Source organism: Falco punctatus (genome assembly GCF_963210335.1).
Source record: "Falco punctatus genome assembly, chromosome: 8".
NCBI lineage: Eukaryota > Metazoa > Chordata > Aves > Falconiformes > Falconidae > Falco > Falco punctatus.
This window is the reverse complement of record NC_137588.1, coordinates 6,624,787-6,648,023: the sequence shown is the minus strand read 5'-3', so window position 1 is coordinate 6,648,023 and position 23,237 is coordinate 6,624,787. Positions and strand designations below refer to the sequence as shown.

The window sequence follows — 23,237 nt, the reverse complement described above, 5'->3', positions numbered from 1 at the left end:
CTCTCATGTATCCCAACACTTTAAAACATACCATTGTATCACTATACCGAAGTCCCATTAAAGCATTTCAGCAGCACTGAGATCTCTCTGCTTTGCTGACACCCATCTTCAGCGTGCCGTACCAAGACACTCGCTAAATCGTCTCCCTCCACGCTGCTAGCGTAGCAGACACCAAGGGGGGAAAATCTGGATCACAATAAAAGTTCATTGATGCAGCCACCGTTTTTCCACAGGCTTCCTCAATGATGCAGCTTTCAGGGGCTTATTTTTTCAACTGCTTGTGCAGACACACCATCATTCCTTCTCTTTCAAAACAGTTTGATACAGCCAGGAGAAAAAAAAAAAAAAAAAGGGGGGGGGGGGAGGGGCGCGGATACAGACACCTTTATGTAATTAGTTTTGGGAAACAACTGAAAACCTTCAACTTACCAACCACATTTTCACTCTAGCTCAGCTTTCTTAACTACTAGAAATGAACAACCCACAATTCTTTACCTGGGGTTGTTTTTCAAATCCTCATGCATAGGTAAGGAAAGGCAGAAAGAAAAACATCCACCTTTTCTATTCATGTACCTCAGCTGTTACAGCCCACATCTGAACTTCTTGTTCCTTCTCACAAAGAATCAAAATTACTGGTCACTAGCTGTGCCTAACCCATCTGGTCTACCAGCACAAAATAGCTGAGTACATGTGTCATCAATCACTGTTAATTACTTCATTAACTTGGAGAAAAATATTGACTTTTTTTTTAAAGAACAAACATTGTTTAAGGTTAGTCTAGTTTGGTGGGTTTTTTTAATTGAATGCTATCCGATTACCAAGAGAAAATAATTTAGTCTGAACAGTAAAACAATTCTGTCACATAATTCGTACAATTCTTTTGTCTAGTAAAACACTTCCCCAGGTCTCTTTTGGAACTGACTATATGGCAATGCTAGTTTTAACCAGCATTAAAGTTTAACCAGAAACTTCGTTATGCATGTTCACAAATACCCCGTACTCAGCTCACGATGTTAACCACGCTAACCATTCCCACCTACTACTACTGTGCTTTTAAAGTTCTGACCTTTGTCATGCTCTTGGAAAGAAACATGCCCCAAGGTCTCCCCAAACAAGTTGCATCATTTTCAAGTGGACATTTAGCCCTCTGCTGTTCGCTGCAAAATAGCAACACAGAAAGAGAGATATTAGAACAGTTTGTGTGTTTTAATCATCAGCAACATGGATACCCAATATTTTTTTTGGCATAGGGAAAACAGTAAAAGAAAATCCAAATAACAAACCAAGTGTTATCATGCTAGCAGCACAGACTAAAATCAGTTAAGATTCATATAGCATGATACAAACTTCCCTCTGGACTCTCCCACTGCTTCAGAATCAGAAAATGACATCTGAAGATGTCAGCTCTGCCCCATCACCTCCATCTCCCCTTATCCAGCACAGGAGTTCACCCCCCTTGCAGGCAGAAGGGTCCTACACACCCATGACTGCTCACCCAGCCTCATCCAGACACACTCCCTGGGAAGAACCACTTAGCTCAGTTATTTATTACATTTTTTCATGCCCCAGTTAAGTAGTGTAACACTCATTATCAAGCTTCAAAAAGCTCTTTTGTTTGAGGACAACACCGATGCCATTTTCTAAATCTAGATGACACACAGCCCCTGCAAAACACACCTATTAATGCAGCTACTATGCCACTGGCAGGAACCGACTGCCAGCTACCACCATTCATACACACATCCCCTTCCGCTCCTGAACTCCATCTCCCACGAGTCTGTCCCACAGGAACAGGGCTCTGCTTGCCAATACACACTGCAGGAAAGCACGTAGACCTCATATAAGCACCCTCAACTCTGGCTGTTGCACAGCTCATCACACAACAGCACACCCTCACCCACAAAAGCTAGCATCATGGGATCCAAAGTTTACATTTTTGTATGCTTTACTACTCCTGCCTTACACTGAATGCTGATACCGTTACCAAAACACTGCACTCCCCACAGCAACGCAGTAATCCAGACCCCATTCATAATGAACTTGTGGTGTCACTCTTCCATTTCTCCTTTTAAAGTGCCTCTGTTTTCCTACAGCCAATAAAAAAGTGTTAGTGTGTATAACCGTAGTGCGTTATGTCTTTGCGTATCTTCTTACTCAAAGGTTCTCAATCAGGACATCACCTAAACCCAAGTTTTACAGATACGCATAGAGGATACCACATTGAAGAAAAAAAAAAAATACAACTTTCAAGGCAAAGTGCAATATAATTTTTGCTGTTGTTATTTGTTGGGAAAACCTTTTCTGCTCTCATCGTCTGCATATGAAAAGTGATGCTGACATACACCTGTAACAGCATGACAGAGCTGGCAGTCAAACACTGAAATCCAGACAGCTTTTAGTACTCTGCCAGTTAAGTCCAAAGTTATTTTTGCCATGTAAAAAAACCTTAAATGCTAGCTAGAATATTTTTCTTTAAATTATATTTTAAATTATATGCGACGTGTTAGCAGTGATTTTTTTTTTCCTTGAGGAAAAATCCAGAGAACCACCTTTGCTGAAACATACTGCTTTCAGGCTGAGGTTTGTCAGGCAGGGAATGCACAGCAAGCAGCACCACCAGCTCCCCATGGACCATCCTGCCACTCACGGGTCGTGCCCAAAGCACATGGGATCACCCCTCGGGACACTGGGCAGCCCAGGGCACGTTGCTCAGTCCCTGGCTTATCCGCCAAAGCTATTGAGACTTCAAGCACAAGTCTGCTGGTAACTGAACAGGCAGCAATCCCTATGGAAGGCTAAGTAAATGTATACCTTTATATTCATAGGCATTGCAGGTTTTCCACTTGCTCCGTTTTTAAATTACAAGTCACACTCTCAAGCCACAAACACAGAATAGAAAATTAACTCAATCACCAGAAAAATGTACATCCCTGTGCTGTGAACCCTCTAAGCAGGGTTAATTTTTTTTAATAACCAATATCACCCTTTAATAAAAAATAGATCTTCAGTCAAATATTTCAAGCTTGCAGCTGACAAGCAAGAAAAGCAAGGAAGGAACAACTGATACTAATCATACTTGAGGGTGTTGGGGCTTGGTTTTTATTTATTTGTTTGTTTTATAACACATCAAAGCAAAAAAGGACAAAACCCTTTGAAGAAACACTTGCAGGTTACCTTTAGAGAGAGGCCATCAGACTTCTGAGTTTACTTACCCGAGTGAAGGAAGAGCTCCATTTACTTTATGATTTACACAGCATTTTATATAGCCCATTTTGTCTGTTTGCACAACACGAACACAGCAAGACAAATTGGAATTGTTCCTTGAAATAAGAAAACTGGATTGTAAAGCCACAAAACCTGGGACATATTTCAAGGACTGATACAGTATCTGCCATGGGGTTTTTTTAAGGTAGGGTTTAAAACACTGTCAGTTGCCAGTTGAAAAGACAGACTTCAACTCGGTATCCTCAAGGAAGCCTTAGAGCCCTTGCTCGGATATGCAAGGATTCACATTTGGTTAACTTTCTATGATCTAGATTAAAATTTATACTGCCATTTATGGCTTCACACACTAAATAGCATGGACACAATATTCCTTCCTGTAAGACATTCCTTTTTCAGGGTAGGAATCAAGCAAAGAAATTTAAACTCGCTTTCATCCCTCTTCAGCCATCTCTCTCCATTTTTAAAACACCATAGCCCAAACTTCAGGCTCTTTTATTCACTCTTTTGGGGTTTAGGATTTTAAACCTTTGCATGCTCCTAAATATCCTCTTGAAACCTTCCCACTAACAGTTCTGCTACCACACCAGGAGGAATTCCTCAGCTTTCAAGATGACAAAGCCTCAAGTTGCACGGGGGGAGATTTAGATTGGATATTAGTAAACATTTCATCACCAAAAGGGTTGTCAAGCACTGGAACAGGCTGCCCAGGGAAGTGGTTGAGTCACCATCCTGGAGGTGTTTAAAAGACGCGTAGATGTGGCCCTTAGGGACGTGGTTCAGTGGTGGGCTTGGCAGTGCTGGGTTAAGGGTTGGACCTGATGATCTTAAAGGTCTCTTCTAACCTAAACAATTCCACGATTCTGGAAGCTGTCGTTACCCACCCAAAGCTCTGCTGTGCAGAATCTCCTTTTGCTTTATCACTTGCTACTTGGAATACTCTAAATTAAACGAACGGGAAGGAATACAAGATACTGCCAAAATCTTTGGTTGCGTTGTTTTTAAATGTTAATCTGGATGCGTCTTGTGTTACCATGAACACAATAATTAGTAAGTTACATTATGTCAAGAAAAAAGAAAATGGCCTGATAGCCAACACTAGCAACAACTGTGGCCCCTTTCTGTAAGAAGTCAGTGAAAATGCAAAGCTAGCTACGGTGCACTACAAAAGACAAATAACTCCTTTGGATTTTAGTCATCTCTGGAAATTTACATTTCAGCACCAGTTTTAAATTCAAGCAACAGTATGCAGCCAGTGCAAAGCAAACGTGACTCCCTGTTACCTCAAAACATTCTGCATGCAAAGCACACTCCAAGCCTGGGCCGGGGGGAAGGAGATTCTAAGAATTTTTTCCTGAAATGGAATGGAGAGATAAGATCAAGCAAAAAGGAACAGAGACGGCTGACATATCTTGATGCACAAAAGCCAGTAAATATGCAAATAGGCAGCCAGTAACATTCAGAAACAACTCCAATTCTTCTAAAATATATTGCATTAACGCAAGAGAGACAAGTCCAGCACAGAACTATACAGAACAGTTCCTTTTCACCAGAACAGCTTTATATCTCATTCAAGGAAATACTGAACAAAGGTTTCTATTCAAAAATTGTCACCACTTCGAATATCACAGCATTCATGAATACACAGTATGAATAACTTTGGACATTTACTTTTTAGGAGTCTAATTTGGAAGTACTATATAAAAGACTCTACATAAAGCTATAAACCACCCTGACAAAGCTGCATCAATTACCAGTTACAAACCCTTCCACAAACCAGGAAAGAGCTTGATGCCCTGAAGCCACAAACAGCAAATTTCACACAAGATGTCAGAGAGAGAAGAAAATACAGGCTGTGTTGACCATGCATCCCTGAAGACAGATATTACAGTGCAAGAACTGAAGTTTACGTGACTTGATAGCAGATGATAAACTCAGGAGAGCCGTTTCAAAAAGGCAGTACTCTGACATCCATCCACTGTCCTTGAAGTTTTGAGAGAGACACCATGCAGAAATGTATATATATGAAATATATGTGACTGATACATATATATATGAAATACATATATATATAAACACCAGGGCCAAATAAAGCATTTTTTTTTTATTTTCACTTCATTTTATCTGCCTACCACCTCTAAATCAGAGGCACAAGCTCAAAGGCCAGTTTTGGCTACAGCCCGAGACATGCATTTTGCACATTCATAAGCAAGAGCAAAAGCAGTTCTTCCCTACAATGGCAGGGGCTGAACTCTGCTTCAGTAACTTGTTTCAATCAACGAGCCTGTTTCCTAAAAAGGGGGGGGGGGGGGGGGGGGGAAGTACTCCAACTAGGACACCTGCTTCTTGACAGCCCTTAGCTTCTCTTCTGAGACAAAGTACGCGGGGAAGTCAGCTACCTAACAAGCACAGTTGAACTTCAGCAACTGCCAGTACAAAAAATATGTACAGAAGCTAGTAAGATGTAAAAAAGGAAAAAAAATCAGACCTTTCCAGGCTGAATAAGCCTCCCACATATGGCACGATACAACAGAAACAATTTATCCAGAAATGTAAGCCACTGCAGAGAGATTATAGCAACCTACAACTCTCCAAAAGCAAGACCTTTAGCCAGCAGTGAGGATTCAGGTATTGCTACTTGCAGGAAACGATCTCTAGATCTCTCCATACCTGCGGTAAACATAACAGATAGCAATTTAACAAGAGATCGCTCAGCAAAACTCACAGCACTGAAGCTCTTGAAGAAAGGTTATGACAAAGCATGTTCGCTGGCAGGGAGGCTAAATGGAGACACAGCAAGGGTTTGTGAGGGTCTGCTCCAGGAGAGAAGAGCCACGCAAAGAGGAGGGGGAGAGAGACAAGCGATTGCAAAATGCCAGACCATGAAACACCCGTGCTCGATACGTGCTCTTTCCATCACAGCCATGCCAAGCACTGGGCACCTACTGCCCAGAAAGCACCCGGTGATGGGGCTTGCAGCCTTTCTCATTTAGTAGGCCTCCTGTAGCTGCAGGAAAACATCTGTACCTTTTCCTATGTTTGCTTGAATTTCACACCCACACTTGTTGGTTGGCTACAGCATATGCTCAGAATTCACTTAACCGTATTCAGAGGCTGTGATAATTTAGATTTTTGTTGCCAATGTTAAGAACGAGCCTCAGAGCTATACACTGAGGCCCCAGAATTTAAATACATGATAACACTGTAAATAAAAGGAAACAAATTCCTCAAGGAAAACCTTTTCGCATGCCAGATCAGTTCCCAATAGTAACTGCTCTGCTTTGACAAGAGATAAATATTTACAGTCTAAAACAGAGAACACCTTGTGCTGCAATACTATGAATGCAAGCCTCATCAGTCCCCAGTATACTTAAGAGGTTATTTTCTTTTTTTAAAAAAAAAGAAAAAACAACAATCTGAGTACTTAGAATCACACATATTAGTCTGCTCATTTACACCACCAAAACGAAAAACTGAAGGTAGTCACACAGAGAAATTGCCAAACATACTGAATCCAGAACAGATTTTCACAAAAGGAAACCTCATCCCCCAGGGAATGTAGACAGTTTACAGCAAAAGTCTAAATTATTGCCAAGAATATGCTGCTTTTTGCCTTCTTTTTTTTTTTTTTTTTTTTTTTAATTTAGCCTAACTTGCTCCTCTTAAAAGTTGCTCTAGTGAATGCAGAGACTGAAGATTTTTCTTACTGGGGCAAAAAGACAACAAGGAGGATTGCATGTCCATATCAAACTCCTTGGACTGGGGGGATACCACACTGGGAATACCTTCAGAAGAGGGAGCAGAAAGCTCGGGCTCTAGTTCACTAGGCTATCTCTCAGCTTCCAGTGTGCCTCCCAACCTCCCGGCTTCATCAGCTCCTTCCAGCAAAGGAAAGAATGTGGGGAATGTCATTCATAATGGCACTTCGGAAGATCTAGGAATGGAAAGTTTACAATAACTGGATATCCTTCTCATGAGGAGGGGTGATAAGCCTCATGCAAAGAAGATGCTCACAATTCTAGCATTAGATGGCTACATCTCAAGTCGCTTCAGTTTTCTGGTACTTTAAACAAAGTAAATACCTAATTAAACACAAATGCTTTTTTTTTTTTTTTTTTAATACTGTCTGTACAATCCGAACTCAAATTTCTAACAGGACCTGCACAAGGACAGCCAGGTTTAGCTGTTACACTACAAGATTTCATATATGGGGTGTAATATTCCTCACTCAACTTCTATTTGGGCTTTTATGGCACATATCCTTTGAAGTGTGGCAGTCCAGCCGCTGGTAGGCTTATCGAATTGTTCAATGCCTATTTACAAGGCTCAGTTTTCTTCCTTCCTTCTCCTCTTACAATGGAATTATTACCTTGTGCAAAACTTTCCTCCTTTGACCTCATTCACGCCATGGTCAGCATTACTCTGTGATACCATCTCCACAATCAGTCAAGCACTCTGCCTTATGTTCTGTGCACAAGTTCTTCATTTGCTCCCCTGCACGTCGGTTTATTTTTAGACCAGCATTTTTATAGCAAAGACCAGAAGCAGCACACTTTCAGTGCCAAACTGAATTCAGCTGAGATTTCTAATACTGTCGATAACCGACGTAAGAACACTTTGGCCATAGAAATTGGTACTAACTACATGTCTGCCATCCAGAGCCACTGTCAACCCCCGGGCACTCACTGCAGCACTCTCCCAGCTGCCCCACACCACCACCCCCAGGGTTACCAGTCAATTTGCGAAGATCAGCCCAATTCTGCCCAAAAGGGATTCATACCATTCACTTCTCCATTAAGAGAACGGATTGTGTTCTGTTTTTCACGTGTGTGCAAGCTTTCTGCACTGAGAAGGATTTGATCCCCACCCCTAAATGGAACACCAGCTATCATTACATTTGCAGTACCACGAATCAGACACAAGAATCAGATTTATCGGGTACCACCACCAATTTCTCTTTACAAAGCATAACCTAGTACAGGAAATATCAACATAAGATACCCACATACAGCCAGGGAGGTGAACAAGACCATGTAATCTATGTAAATCCACCCAATACCAGCATGGATCGCTCATAAAACTGCATAGTAAAAGTGTTTTTTATTTTCAGTGATTCACACTCTGAACAAGATTTCAACTTACAAGGCTGTCTTCTTCAAGGTATACTGTAACCAACAAAGCATTCAACACATACCACATGCAATCAGAGTAACTACCCTGATGTTCACTTCTAGTCCTCTCCCTCCTCCTTTTGTCATGCTTCCAGGCTAAAAATCCTGCGAGAGGCAGTCTTCACTCACATGTATCCTTCAGCCTCCACCAGAGTCTGACAGCAGGTAACAGTTGGACGAAATAAGCAAATAAAATTTTCTCCCAACCAAACCATTGCCACCAGATTCAAACAGAAAATCAGTCTTGGGTAGGAGAAGTGCACAACAGAATCCATATGGAAAAGAGTTTATTTTAGGAGGCTCATTTACATCAAGTAGGTGAGGAAAAACTGAAATGCAAATGCAGATCATGGTAGCCAATTTCTGTTCCAATCCACTGGAAGGATTGGTTACTCAGCAAGATACCCAACACTAGATTCAAAACCACCTGGCTGCACATGGCCTCTTCATCTTGCCTTCCCTTCCTCTTCATCACAGAACGAAGACAAGACAAAATCTTGAGCATACTCACTACCACACGCATCTGGGCCTTGCTTCCACTGAGTAAGAGCAGCTGCAACATAATTAAACTTGGAGAACTTCAGTTAATTTGTGACTGTAATCACCAGCTACCTACAGCAGAGGTGACGTTTACAGAAATCCAGGAGTCAATTTGTTGACTAACAACAGAAAAGAGCAGCAACAAGACTAGGCTTTCTGCTTTGCACATGCAGCAAGAAAGGGCTGTGTTTAGATCCTGCTAGCATTGTAGGGAGCCGTTTCTTTCACTGCCCCTGGAGATGCAATGGCAGCACAAACCATGCTCAGGAACTGCATCGTCTCCTTGGGAAGGCGGCAGGAAACTGCACCTTACTGCTTTCTCACCCTCTTGCAGTTTTTTGACAGCGCCGTCATTCATCCCCTCCAACAAGTCCTCCACAAGAAACATGACCTGTATCTTCCCAGATATTCCAGAAAGATGTCTATGCTTCCCTCTTCCCCAAATGGCCTAAGGAAAGCAGCCAGGCTTCCCAGCAGGGTGTGTTGTGCTGCAAGAGGCCAACCTCTGCATCACAGTCCAGCTACCTTGATCACACCAGGGCTGGGAGAAGTCCCCTCCCGACTCAGCCCAAAGCACTGGGTACAGCAACTTTATTTATTTTTTTTTTTAAAAAGCCTTAGCTGGATGGACAAGCAACTCTCTTTTTGTTTGAAGAAAGTTCCACCTATGCAGTGCTCTAAAATATAACGCGGCCTGCAGGAAAGCTCAAGTTTTGCCTAAATTCTCCTTCCAGGACCCCTCCTGCCTGACAGTCTGCATCACAGCTCTTTCCTTTCCGCTGGTCCTTGGGAATTAAATAATCTTTACACCCTTCATCGTTTGCAGTTTGAGCCACTCACTGCAGTCGAAGTCAAGGCCTCAAGGCCAAGAGCTCATCTTCCCTCCCATCCCATCTTCCAAATCAGCCGGTGTCCACAAATACCTGCCCCACTGCCACTGTGTTTCCAGAGTAGACTCTTCCCTTCCCACTGCCCCGAGCTACCAACCTCTCAAGGTTAAAACTCGCGGACTATTCCATTTTTCAGAATCCTCATTGTTTTAAAGGTGTTAATAACGCAACTTTTCTTCACTTAACACTTCATTTTCACGCACATTATTTGAGCAGAAAAGCAAATCTCACTGCTCTACATTTTATATGAACCTGCAGCAAGAAGACAGGCACATTTTTTGCCTTTTTTTTTTTTCTTGTCGTTTTGCTCACTAGAAGAACTACCTGTATTTGCTATTTTAACAGAATCTGGGACAAATATTAACAAAAACTAGATAACTGTAGCTCCTGTGGGGAAAAATGTAACTCTCCTAATACTCCCAACAACACTCTCTTTCAAAATACTTCTTGGGAACAACACGCAACAGAATTAATTCATTGTTTCAGGCTTACATTCTGGATCCTTTTCTTGAAGCTATGCACACAAGATGGAAAGTTTTGCCAGCACAACACCAGAACTAACTTGAACGTTTTTCTACTGAGCACATGCAACATAAGCTGTTCTAGCATGTTAGGAAAACGCAACACAGTAGAAGTACGTTAACTGACTAGAGATAACATTGTGAAAGACACAGGTTTCCATTGAAGTAAAATGAAAACTAAGGGGAACAGCGTTACGTGCTCTTCTACCTTTAATCTGAAGAGCAAATTTGAATAACTGTTTATTCAACATGAAATGTTCAAAGACATTAGTGTGGACGCAGCTGTGATGCTACACCTTGCCACCAGTGTCCTTGTGCGCAATCACAGAGAGGGCAGAGCAGCACCAGTTCAGGCAAGTACAGCACCCTGCTAAATCTTGCACACCATTACTAGTGACAGGTCAGTTATGAATAACTGCTATTTCTCAAATTTAAGCTAACGCTAATTATATCAGCAAACTAATGCTAACACGCGCGTTTGACAAATGAAATTCCATTTTACATAGAACAAGCCACAGTATACTAATGTTCACAGAATTTTACAGTAATTAAGTCTTACTGACAGACACCTCATTAAAGCACCAGTTCTTCAGAAAAATTAATAAAGTAAATTATTTCCTACATGTGAAATATCAAAATTTTTCACTACTCATAAAAGACGAATGGAGTTAAGTTCAATCGGATGTCAGTGTTCACCAGAATGAGTGACACACTTTAAAAGATCATTCAAAACAACACATTGCTACGCTGCTAGCACCCAATTTGAGAGGTTAATCTCCCATACATCATTTTATCCTATGATTGCAAAAAAAAAAAAAAAAAAACTTGCACCACAATTCCTCATCCAAGAGCTTACTGCCTTGTTATAAAACATACAGACACACGCATCCAGCAAAGGTTTACAGGAGATCAAACTCAAAAGAAAACAAGAGAGTAAACACAGGAACAAACCCAGACATGGCAGCCAGATCGTGCCCAAGGCAGGGTCTTCAATTTGCCATTTCAGCAAGTCACATCTGCAACACGGACAGCTGAAAAACTTGCCAGATGGTTTCCTAGACATCATCACCTCATGGGCAACACACTGCCCGAGCAACGCTGTCACCTCCTACGGACTTGTCTAAACTACTGTAACGATGCCCCAAAGAAAGGAGCTCTTCCTTCCTCAGACCGCGGATAAGCCACATTAGCGGCACACATGGCCTTCGGCTCCTCCCAACACCTCTCTGGTCCTCAACCAAACCAAATGGCTGTCTCAGAAGACTCTTTGGGTTAAAAAAAAATAAAATAAAATAACAAAACCTAACCTTGACCGAACTAGAAAAAGGTTTCTTAGTAGCCTAAGATCCATTTTCAAACTGCAAATTCCTTCTTTTAAATATGTCCTGTATGAGAAACAAAGGTTTAATCATTTGATATGGACAGACAGCTAAGTATGCCCGCAATCTCAAGTCAACACACATTCCTCTGCGGTAGTAGACGGCAGTTTGAAGCACATTTTAATAAGTAATATCCAACCGGAAAACATGCAGGAAAAAAAATATGTTGATCAAGAAGTGCCTAGAGTAATGAATGCCATGGAAAAAAGGGCCAAATTTTTAGAGGAACGCCAAGCTATAATTTCTTGCAAGGGGAAAACCACACAAGCTTTCCAAGAGATTTTATAGTCTTTTCCTAATTATTCCCTTTTTCAACATTATTATGCAACCTCTGTGTGCTTTCCTGCTTCTCTAGCCCGCTTTATTTCACCCATTCCCACCCCCCAACTTCTTCTATATTTTGTGAGGCAGCTCCTTTAACATGGCCAGAAATACAGCACATATTTGTCTCTTCTCTCAGTTTAAACTGCCCGAGTCTTTCCGGTGAAGAAGCATTGCCCAAAATCTGCTTGCTATTCAAGCAGTCCTGGCAATGACAAGCATCACTTCATGAATCATCTGTTATATATTGCCTTATCAACATGGTCCACTGCAGGATAAAGTAAACCTGGCCCGCTTCAGTTTTCTGCATAACACAATTAAAATGCAAGTGGCATTAATTACTAGAGCAGTCTGAAGAGTCCCCTCATCCAAGGAACTGGAATATAGAGACAATATATGTAAGAAACAATCTAAATCAAATCAAAATGCCAAGATGCATTTCCTCCCCCACCGCACATAGCTTTTACTTCAATATTTCAGAAGACTATTTACCCCTTTTACTAGGTAAAAAAATTGCCACATTTCTAATTATTAAAGCAGACAGCTTTAGAGTTTCTGCTGTTTCTTAGCTTAAACAATTTGAGGCTAAACCACCTATTTTCATGGGGTTCCATCCCCCCCCTTTAGAGGTCTGAGATCAGTAAGCAAGCTGAGGAGAACCAGCTTCCTTTTGTTGCTTTTGGATCATTGGTATGCTTCAACCTGGGAAACCTGGAAGCAAAGGTAAATGGAAAACAGAAGCTATCCATTAGGGAAGTGGACTCAAAACCGAAAAGCAATTTTGAATTCAGTGACAAGACACATCCTGTCAGCTTCTCCGTCCAGTAAAACACAATTTCACAAAAGCACAAGCTCAAAGGATTCCAGCAGGAGTCTGATAAAATTTACACCCAATGGCTGGCCTTGTAGACTAGGTAGCAGGAATGAAAAAGATTACAGAAAAGCAATGGGATAACTGGAAACAAGCTAAAGGTGAAATGGAGGAACAATGAAGTAGAAGATGACTCACCAAATAAACCAGCAAAAAGGGTCAAGAACACTTGGCAAATATTTAATGAATGTTGTTACGAGTGTCCAAATAACATGTTCAATTAATATTTCTTTGTGGTTTGTAACAGGCTTTGCCATTTGGAACAGGCTAGCAACAGATACTATTCAGTAAATAAACTCTTCTGGTAATGCATCTATGGTTGAGTACACACAGTAGTAAGACAAGTAAAAATACTGTCCCGAGCATTTGGGGTTTTATATTATACATATATATATATATATATACACACACACACAATGCCAAGGAGTATTTATCTCCAGTAAACACAAATATATACAATGCCAAGGAGTGTAACACAAGCACTTCTTTAACTGGAAAAGGACACCAAAGTAGTGTTTCAACCCCAACATAAAGTTGGCACAGCTGGGCAGCGAGCATTCTGGCTTTCAAACCCTGAAGAGAGCATCAGGTTAGCACACTCTCACACCACTTAACCCAGACAGACGCACACTACCCTTGAGGAAACACGAGGACGACTAGTTACTATGACCTTACAAAGATACGGCGCGGCATACAAGCAATCCAAAAGTCCCAGAAATGAAGATAGTAGTATTTCAGTGGAGCATGCACAATATTCAGCTGATCAAGAACATAAATGCCCTACATTAAACTGTCAGTTTGCCCTCCTTAAGGTAAGCCTGCGCAGTAACGTTTAAGAGACACTCAACATACTAACTTCTTCTAGCACGAGTTATTTGAGAAGCACATTTGTGAGCAAACCATTTTAAAAGCTCTTGCCTATTCTCAGCTTTGGAAGATGAAAGAAATTTCCCCTAGAATATTTAATCCTATCACATACTGTGTATTTGGTGGCAAGTTTTTGTCTCAACACTTTGTTTTAAATGTGTTTGGGCATGTTCATGTATAGAAAGTCTGCAGCTTCCTCAGATTTGAAACCTACGAGTGATCCTAGAGGACAAGTTTCAGGCAATGCACCAAGTCTCTGAATCACAGATACACCTTAAGATGGCTTTAAGAAGTCTGTTCCCCAGAAAGCACAAAACTATTTCAAAAAGATTAAGAGTGCAATCTAATCCAAAATCATGGACTCCTGCTCAATTTTAACAAGCCCTACTCCTCGCCCTAGCAGTTCAGCATGTGATTTAAGGTTGAACACTTGAGATGAACGCCCCCTCTCCAGCAGTCCATAAACAGGCAGCTCCTGTGCTTCCACCTCTGCCCATGGTAGAAAGCAAAGAAAAAAACAAGCACTCGCCATAGGAGCAGAAAGTCACACTTGCTCAAGCTGCTGCTTTTGAGAAGTGTGCAAACCACAAGGCAGGCAAGCTACCTGCTTGTGGTGAAAGCAGAAAGACTTGACAGGTTGGACAGAGCTTCCTTCCAAAACCATCCATAACCTAGCACAGGTCCACGGGACCTGCAAAGCTTCTCCAATCCAGATACAACCCGGGTTTGGGAAACAGCCTGGAGTTCAAGCCCCTGAACATTTGGGAACAACTCATTTCTTGGAGGACAACCCACCGCAATCTGCATCCACCTAAATATTTTGTATCGGTTCCCATTACTGGGTAACTTCTTCAGAAGCTCGTAAATTTCAGGTGTCTGTAAATACATCACTCAGGGTTAGGGGGGAAAAAAGCAACAATTTGTTCTAAGTGTATTGTTGTTTTTTCCTTTTTTCTGCATTAATGGCTCACTGCCTGTGAAACACTTGATCAACACAAAGATCAACATAGGCAAGAACATAATTTGTTTTATTTTTTTTGCTAGTAAGTCTCCATCAAAAGGCAAGCAGTAAATGAAACTGACTTCCACTAAGGAGTTCACCTGCATCACACATTAGGACCTTGGTGTACTCAACCTGCTGTCTCCTAATCTGGGGCTTCTTGAGAACTTCTTCCCTGCTTTCTCTCGGGGCTGACCACAAGTGCAGTAGCTCACACCTGCCAGTATTCTTCTACTTCAGAATAGTCCATCGGAGATCAACTACATGAACACAGACTGCTCAACAAACATGTCCTCCCAAAGGAATAAAAGCTTTCATGCCATACATATGCTCTCCTTTCATGCCTCTATCCCATTAAGTAAATGACAAATTCCTCTGGTATTCTGAGGTAATTTTCAAAATGTATTTCACGCGTTTCCTAATCTGCCCGCTTTCTAAAGCCAAGTCCTGGAGCAAAACCAAAGAAATTATAAGATGGCAAAGTTACATTTTAAAGATTTAAACATTTTGGGATTTCTCCCACACACACACAAATTCAGACAACCAAGGACACAGCTTAATACCAGCAATGGAAATCTGTCAAATACACATGCTAAAACACGCCATCCAAATATGAAGAAATGTATATAATCCTGGAAAGCCATGTCTTACACATTTCACTTTATACAAAAAATCTGCAGTCGCTAAAACTTACTCTTTCTAACTGGGTGGCATTTTACATTTCCAAATGTAATTGAGTGAACATGTTGCCATGGTTACAGGAGGATTCTGCAATAACTTTGTTGCCTTGTAATTGCTGTATATTTGTATACAAGCAGCTGAGCTTTCTTAATTCAATGCCCTCGACTATTTCAGAAGCTGCGGAGCGACAACAGCAGCTTTTAGGCTGAAAACTCCATACAGCAGTGGTGGAAACATCAGAAACGATTAAAACTCAGTGCCGCGACAGACCGCATTACACACACACACAAAAAAAAAATAATAGAAACCTTGCCAAAAAAACAGATTATTATATAAACTTCAGAGCTCTTTAGCTTTAAAAATGTTGCTGTTAAAAAAAGTCCAATTCAGATAATTAACTCCAGGTAGCTTTTGGCAACAAGCGAAAGCACTTTGACGGCAGCGAATACAGCACAAGTCCCAGTTATTGACAGTACATAATACCACTAAATCAAAATGCGCTGGCAAGGAGATTATTCACTCAACGGTGAAATTCACTGTAGCACGGAGGACCAAAATAATACTTGCTCCATCTCTTCAGTCTCAAATTAGCATTATGAAGACAACAGAACACAGCTGTTAGGAACAAGCACGAAATAAAGCTGCCTGTTGAGGAGAAATGGAGAACACTGGAGAGTGCCCATACCCCCAGCTCCGCCACCCCGAGCTGCACACCCCATCCCAGATTTGCAAGCCATTTTCACATCCTGAATCCACCCACACCTTCCCAACACAGATCCCACTTCTTAGGAACATTTTTAGACCTGTAATCCATTCTGGAATATCAGGCGAGCCTGTAAAATGAAATCCGCTCTTATGGCCAGAAAACAAGCGGTTGCAGCGACAAGCCTAATTTATGCAAATCTCCCAAAGCAGGCTACCGACAAGAAAACAACTAAAAATAATAAAATAATAAAAAAAAACCCACCCAAACCTTCCACTATCGTGAAACGCGTGCACACAGCAATTACGCAAGTGTTTTGAATAAAGGGCAGGTTTACTTCCCTTTCAGTGGTACGCTGCACCGCGCTATAAAGTCCGATAATTGCTGTGTAAATACGTTTGCTCGCTGGAGCTGTCACGCTGGGTTGGCCACGCCACAGACCCCCAGCAGCCCACCGTGGCGGGGCCGGGGCTGGCACAGCATCTGCCCTGATAAATTCCTGCAGCAAAACCCACACAACCGCTCGGCAACACCTCCCTGCGCGCTCCTCCGAACGCCCGGTAGGATTTATTTTTTTTTATTATTATTATTGGGGGGGGGGGGGGGGGGGGTGAATTCAGCGTTGCACTTCGCGTTTCGGAGCGGCACTGGCACTTTGCTGACGCCCCCCCTCCCCAAGGCGTGTGCCGGGGACGCCGCAGGCTGTGCCGGGGACGGAGCCCGGCTCGGCTCGGACCTGTCATCTCCCCACACAGCCCGCGGCACCTCGGGACTGCCGAAAAGCGCCTGATGCTGAGGGGAACACCTCTCGGCTTTCCCAAGGAAAGCCGGTTTGAGGGATATTTTTTGGTTTTTAAGGGGTTGGGGCCCCGGGGGTCGCGGCCACCCCCGTTGCCCAGCCCGGGAGCTGCTGCCCCGCCAGGCAGCCCCGGGCCCGGCGCGAAGAGCGTTCGGCGGGGCCGCGGGCGGAGCCGGCCCCGGCAGAAACTTTCCCCAAGTCCCGCGTTATTCCCGGGGCGGGATAAGGGGGCAAAGCACCGACCCCGGGCCGCGGCCCGCTCGGCGCCGCAGGGCCCCGCCGCGGGCGTCGCCCCCGCCGCAGGGCCGCCGCGCCCGCCCCGCCACCCCGGCCAGCGCCCGCGCCCCGTCGCCCCCGGGCCCACGCCCCGGCCACAGCCCGGGCGGCCGGCCCGGCCCCCGCCCGCGGCACTCACCGCTGCCCGCATCGCTCCCCGCCGAGCCCCGCGCAGCACCGAGGCGGCGGCAGCGGCGGCGCTGCTCGCGGGGGGGGGGGGGGGGGGGGGGGAGGGGGGGGAAAGGAGGAGTCGCGGCCGCCCGGGAGGGGAGGGAAAGGGCGGGTCCAGCGAGGGAGGGGGCGTGCCTTTCAACCGCGCTGGCCCCACCCGCCTCATTCACAAAAACGCGAGCGGCGGGGAGGCCCGGCGCTCTGAATGGGCCGGAGCGCTGCCCGTCACGCCCCTCCCACCCCGCCCACCGCGCCGCTGCGCCCATGCCGAGCGATGGCGCTCCCCGGCCCCGCCCCGCCAAGCGGCGCCGACCAATCAGCGCGCGGCAGGAGCCACCGAGTGGCTCAAATCCACCCGCCACTGCCGCACCGGCAGATCCCATTGGCGCTAGGAGCTGCCCATCACCTTCCCCCTCCGGAACGCTGCGCGCTTCACGGCTGGAAGAGAGGAAAAAACAGCCGTGCGGCCGCTTAAGGCCCCGGCGGCCGGGAGCGGCCTTGCCGCGGTTAAAAGCCGGCGGGCAGAAAAGCGCCCGGCCTTAAAGGGGCCGCGTCGAGGCGCGACGGCGGGGGCGGCGCGGAGCGGGGGGGCGGCGGGGCGCCGCGTACTGACCTAGGCGGCGGCGGGCGAGGCGGGGAGGCTGTGCGGCGATGGCCCCGGCGCGGACACCGTGGCGCGCGCGCCACCAACGGACTCAGCCCGTGATGGGATCCGCCATCTTGGAATTTTTAGATGGAGAGTCACGTGGTGCGACCATTTTTCCCTCCGGCCAATCAGGAAGCGCGGTTTATTTATAGCCACAGCTCCCTTTTTTCTCTCACTCCCCCCCCCCCCCCCGCCTTCCCGCGGAGGGGGGAGGAAGGGAAGACATCAGGCCCCGCCCAGGCCCACTGGCCCCGCCCCGGGCCACTGGCCCCGCCCCGTGGCGCGCGGCCCGTCGCCTAGGTGACGGCGCGGCCCTGGGGGTCGGGCCGGTGTCCGCCATGTCGACGCTGGGCCCGCAGCCCCTCAGCCCGGGCCGGGGTAGGCCGGGGCCGGCGAGCGGGCTGGAAGCCTGGAGTTTGGGCCTCCGAGGCCGGCTGCCTCCGGCCCCCTCAGGCTCGGAGGCCCCGGGCAGGCAGGGACCCTTCACTGGCAGCACAGCACCCGCACCTCGCCTCTGCTCGAGGGGCAGCCTGTGGAGCAGCTGAAGGGCAGCCAAGGCCTCAGCACCATCCCCTCCCGCATGGTGACTTTGTCCTCACCCCAGCATCTCATGGCCGAGCACGAAGCTGCATGAGCCGGAGGGTGGGGTGAAGAGCTCTCCACACAGCACTGGGCGGCTCTGCACCAAACTAGTCTTCCCCGCTGTCCCCTTGACCTATAGCTTCCTCCACAGTGTCACCTCTGTCTACTAAGAGGTGGAAATGTAACAGAAAGAACAACTCAAATCTGTATTAATTTGACTAAGGGAAACATGAGGTGGAGGGCAACTAGTGCTGTTAGGTGATGTGCTCTTTAGAACTTAACTCTTCCGATTGTAACAAGAAAGCTACGTGCTCTTGTTGTCTTTCCTTAGGTGGTTTGATGTATCCCAAACTATATTTTGATTCTCAGGATACTGATGGCAATAGATTAACTCCCATACAAAATGCAAGCCATGGTAGATACATAGCATTTTAATAGAATATTGAACTTTTTTTTTCTCAGTTATATGTATTCAAGATCCCACTGCTGAAGTGTTAATTTTTTATCCATCAAGTACTCTCAATAAAAAATGGCTGCTGAGTACACTGCTTTTAATAGCAAACAGCTGAATCAAGATATAAAAAAAATGAGAAGAGGAGAGCATAGTTCAAAATCGTTGCAAATCCTTGCTTTTATTATTAAGAATAATAAAAAATTAAATAAAAGGAATTGTTCAGCACACTTACCTCTACCTGTGTTTTCCTAGCAACCATTCAACATTTAATTGATTTATCTATTTTCTAAAGAATTACCCTATTGAACTGTCAAGTCTTCTCTAGCTGCAGTTTCTTGATTGGCCAAGCCCATGGCTGGCACGACGCTCATTGCACTTGCATTTTGTTGGTTTACCTTTGACTAGCACAAATGCCTAAAACTAAGCAGTCATGCTGCAAATGTTCTGTATCATGGGAAGCAAAATATTTCAGCATCTGTATTAGCTGGTGCAAGACAGCGCAGCTAAAGGATACCTGCAAGGCATGCTCTGTTGGGAGCGTCCTGCCTGAGATGCATTAGGTGACAGTCTCAAGCTTCACCAAAGAGATTGCCAATGTCCAAGGAAAGTCTTAAGTCTCAGATGCCACCACATCAAATATTATTACTCCCTTTTTTGTGGCAGCTGTTAACCTTTTTCTGAAGGAAAGCCACCGTGGTGGTCCTAGAAAGAAGATGACCCCTTTTCCATTCTGTCCGAGGTGAAGGCCATCTGCACGGCATTCAACCCTCTCCCATCCAAGTACATTGCAGAGGGCTCTTCTGCTTCACATAGGTGGAGCCCTTGGCTTGCACAGAGTTAAAGGAGTTAATGGTACCAGCCCGTTGGGCACAGCAGCCTGCTTTCACACCTCTTGTAGCAGTCAGGGTCCTGCAGGGCAGTCACCGTACCATACTCATAGCCCATTAAATACACAGGAACTTCCCATTTAGTTTTCAAGGAGTTCTTAACATCCTTGACCAAGACAATATGAAACATAACATTCCTATTTGTAGGCAGCCATCCCAGCACACTTCTGGTGGTTTTGATTAATTGGCTCTTGCTAAATTGTTTTTAAACTTCCAGATTTTCCTTAAAGAAAAATGAACTCCTGTAGTTCAGCCATCTGGATTTACATAAATTCTGGAACCTGACAAGAATTGCTAACAACTTTGTCCCTCCCTCAAAATTTACATATACATGGTAGTATATAAACACTGCTCCTTTTTTTTTTTTTCCTTTTTTTTTTCTTTTTGAGATGTTTAGCAACTACATTTCCATTTGAAAGGGCCACCCATCTAAAAATCCTTGCCATATTGATCTGACCCCTACAGTTGTTTTTTTTCCCATGCTGTGAACAACACACTAGGGTCTTGGCAGAGGTCAGAATTACTCTGACAGTTCCATTGGCAATAGCATCCCATTAACTTAAAATTTCCAATCTTGCTTTAAGAGATTAATTTATTACTGACAACTTAAACATTACACTTTGATTATTGTAAACTTCAGCATACAGACAGCATGGCCTGCCTTGGAGAAGGTCTGAAGTTTTTGAATATTCTCCCTGTAATACACACCTAAGCACACCACTGGCATGAGGAGCACCACTTCTGCATAAAGCTGAAACCCTTTTTGTTTCATTTTTAGCTTAAATTGCCTTGTGGGCTTGTTTGTTTGTTGTTCTTTGGTTGGTGAGGTTTTAGGTTTCCTCGTATGGTTGTTCTGGTGTCTTTATTCAGGGCCAGTTTGTGTGCTCACATGTATGTATGTATAAATAATCTAAATTATTTTTAAGTGTCAAGAGACCTATGGATGTAAGTGCTATAAGACTAGAAGCTTACTAATGCCGACTGTATAGCTGACAAGGCAATACTTGCAAAAGCTATGCGTTCCTTGGTGAATCTGATGATGGGTGGTCAGCACAGGACCCACCCGTAGATTCTCTTGCAGCTCCCCATTTCTGGTACAGCTGGGAGATGGTTTGGTCACTGATGTGGGTTACAGACAACACTTTACCTAAATGGTCGTGGCAGCTTCTAAACAAAACATATCCTAGAGGTACCCTACCCATGTCCCCCACCTGTGTCCCCTGTCCCCATACCCTCCACAGAAAGGGTTGGACATTTTACTGCAGGTCCATTCTCTTGGCTACAAACCACAGAGGCGACTTGCCTGGCCGCATCAGTTGCCTCCAACGCTATCTGCATTGCTGAAGCAGTTTAAAAAGAGGAAGCAAGGAGAAAAATGTGCCCTAAAAGTTTTATCTTCAAAATTTGATTGATGCAGTACTAGTGGCTGTGGGTGTGAATAGGTGTATCTATTAATATCCAGTCTAGGCTAACCTATGCATAATGACAGAAAATTAAACCTTGTTACTGTTCATGTAAATTAGAGCTCAAGAGATTAACAATAAAAAGTATTCAATCCTATATGTTAAATCCCACTGTATATAGCATAGTCTGTTTTTACTGTAATTGCAGCTAAAAAATCTACTCAGAAGCCATTTGAAGCAAAAAATAAAAATAAAATTAAAAAAAAAAATTGGCAGAGCTAATTCATAAAGACTTAAATAAAATGCAATTACAGAACTTCCCGCCTACCTCCACCTCATCTTTAGCTGAACTCTACTTCTTGTTTGTCAGGAATGGTTCCATTTTTTAAGTTCTTAAGCAGGAAACAGCCATCACAACACTCCAGCTAATTTCCCTATCTAGTCACATGGATCTGGTGAAAGTAAAACGGGGTACCTCAGCTTTCCCCTCTAATCCAGCCTCTCCCACCACCTCCAGAGCCAAAAAAAGAGAGTATCAAGTGAGGAAGAAAGCCAGCAGGAACTTCCTCTAGAGCCACTGAAGACCTACTCCAAGTGCCAGTGCCACTTGCTACTTTAGAGAGGGTCAAGCCTAGACGCAAGTTTCTACCTGGTGATTGCTTCTCTTCTTGCTCCTAATCAGTTAGTTGCTATCGTTGCTCTCCCTTGATACTTCTCTGCCGCCAGCCACGCTTCTTTGCTTTTATCTCCCACTCCCATCTGTTCTGCATCCTCCCTACAGCATACTTATTTACTCCAAAAAAAAAAAAAAAAACAAAAAAAAAAACCCACAACCCTGCAACAAACCAACCAGACTTAAGACACAGCTGTAATGGAACAGGGAATGTTAAATTTGTATTGCTCTGCTCCTGTGTTTTCCTCTGACATACCTTTTTGTTTGTTTTTTTCCTGGTGAATTTTGCTTCAGCTGGGACTCCTTCTTGGATCTTTGTACAATGCTCTTGCAGACAGAGCCTTCTCTTTTTTGCTATGCTGCAAAATCTGTCTTCTGTGCAGAGCAGTCCTGTCTGGTTTAATGTGAGCTGCAAAGGAGAACAAGGTGGTTCTCCTCCACTTAAGGGAGTGCCTGTTGAGGCTGAAGAAGCCTGTATTTGGCTGCAGAAGCTATTTTTCCAGCTTGTCTGCAGACCCAACACTTCATAAAGTCTTCATCACTCAAGGTCTGAAAAGCTTAAGTTCTGAAGCATTAAGAGCCAGTCTCTAAGAAACAAATTCTTGCTGTTGCCTTGGACAAATTCAAGTCCCTGTCCTCTACTTGGAAAGAAGAAAAAAAAAAAAAAAAAAGGCAAGCAAGTGAAGTTCAAAGTGAAGGTCACAATGTAAAACTTGCTCTCCTCTTCATATTTACATTTTGTAAAAATCCATCATATGTACCGTTTCTCAAATTATACTCTTTATTTCAGTAATGTCAAATACAACACGATGGCATTTGCGAATGCAAGAATTAGTGACAGTAGATGAGAGATGCAACAGGCAACACTTACTTCCCACGCTGGAGGTGTGGTAGAGCTTGGTGCAATGCAGCTGGAGACTCAATGCCTACGTGTTTGCCACAGAAATGTCAGGTAGCTTGGCTGCAGCACGTCCCGTCCCCGAATCACACCTGGAAATAGCCATCCTGTGCAGCCTGGAGAGCAGGGGCAACCACTTGCTTCTTTGTGCTGCAGTAAGGAAAAGTCACGTTGCTGTTGTTTGAAAAGTAAGTCTAAGGAAGACGTAAGCTGAAAAAGTAGAAAACTTATCGAAAAAGCTTGCATATGAAGACTGGTAATGAAGATACATTGGATTGTTAT

At 44.2% G+C, this 23,237-nt stretch overlaps 1 protein-coding gene across 5 annotated transcripts in view; it reads right to left on the bottom strand.

Annotated features, from left to right (window-relative positions):
- HDAC4 (histone deacetylase 4) overlaps nucleotides 1-18,243 on the bottom strand; it is a 270,456-nt gene extending 252,213 nt beyond the window's left edge. The window contains exons 1-2 of one of the 5 annotated variants that reach the window (XM_080400678.1): nucleotides 18,026-18,243; nucleotides 1,067-1,157 (exon numbers count right to left, since the gene is read on the bottom strand). The gene's annotated coding sequence lies outside the window, so the exon portion shown is untranslated. The other 4 variants (XM_080400685.1, XM_080400686.1, XM_080400677.1 and 1 more) reach the window with 4 other exon arrangements.
- Nucleotides 18,244-23,237: the final 4,994 nt, after the last annotated feature.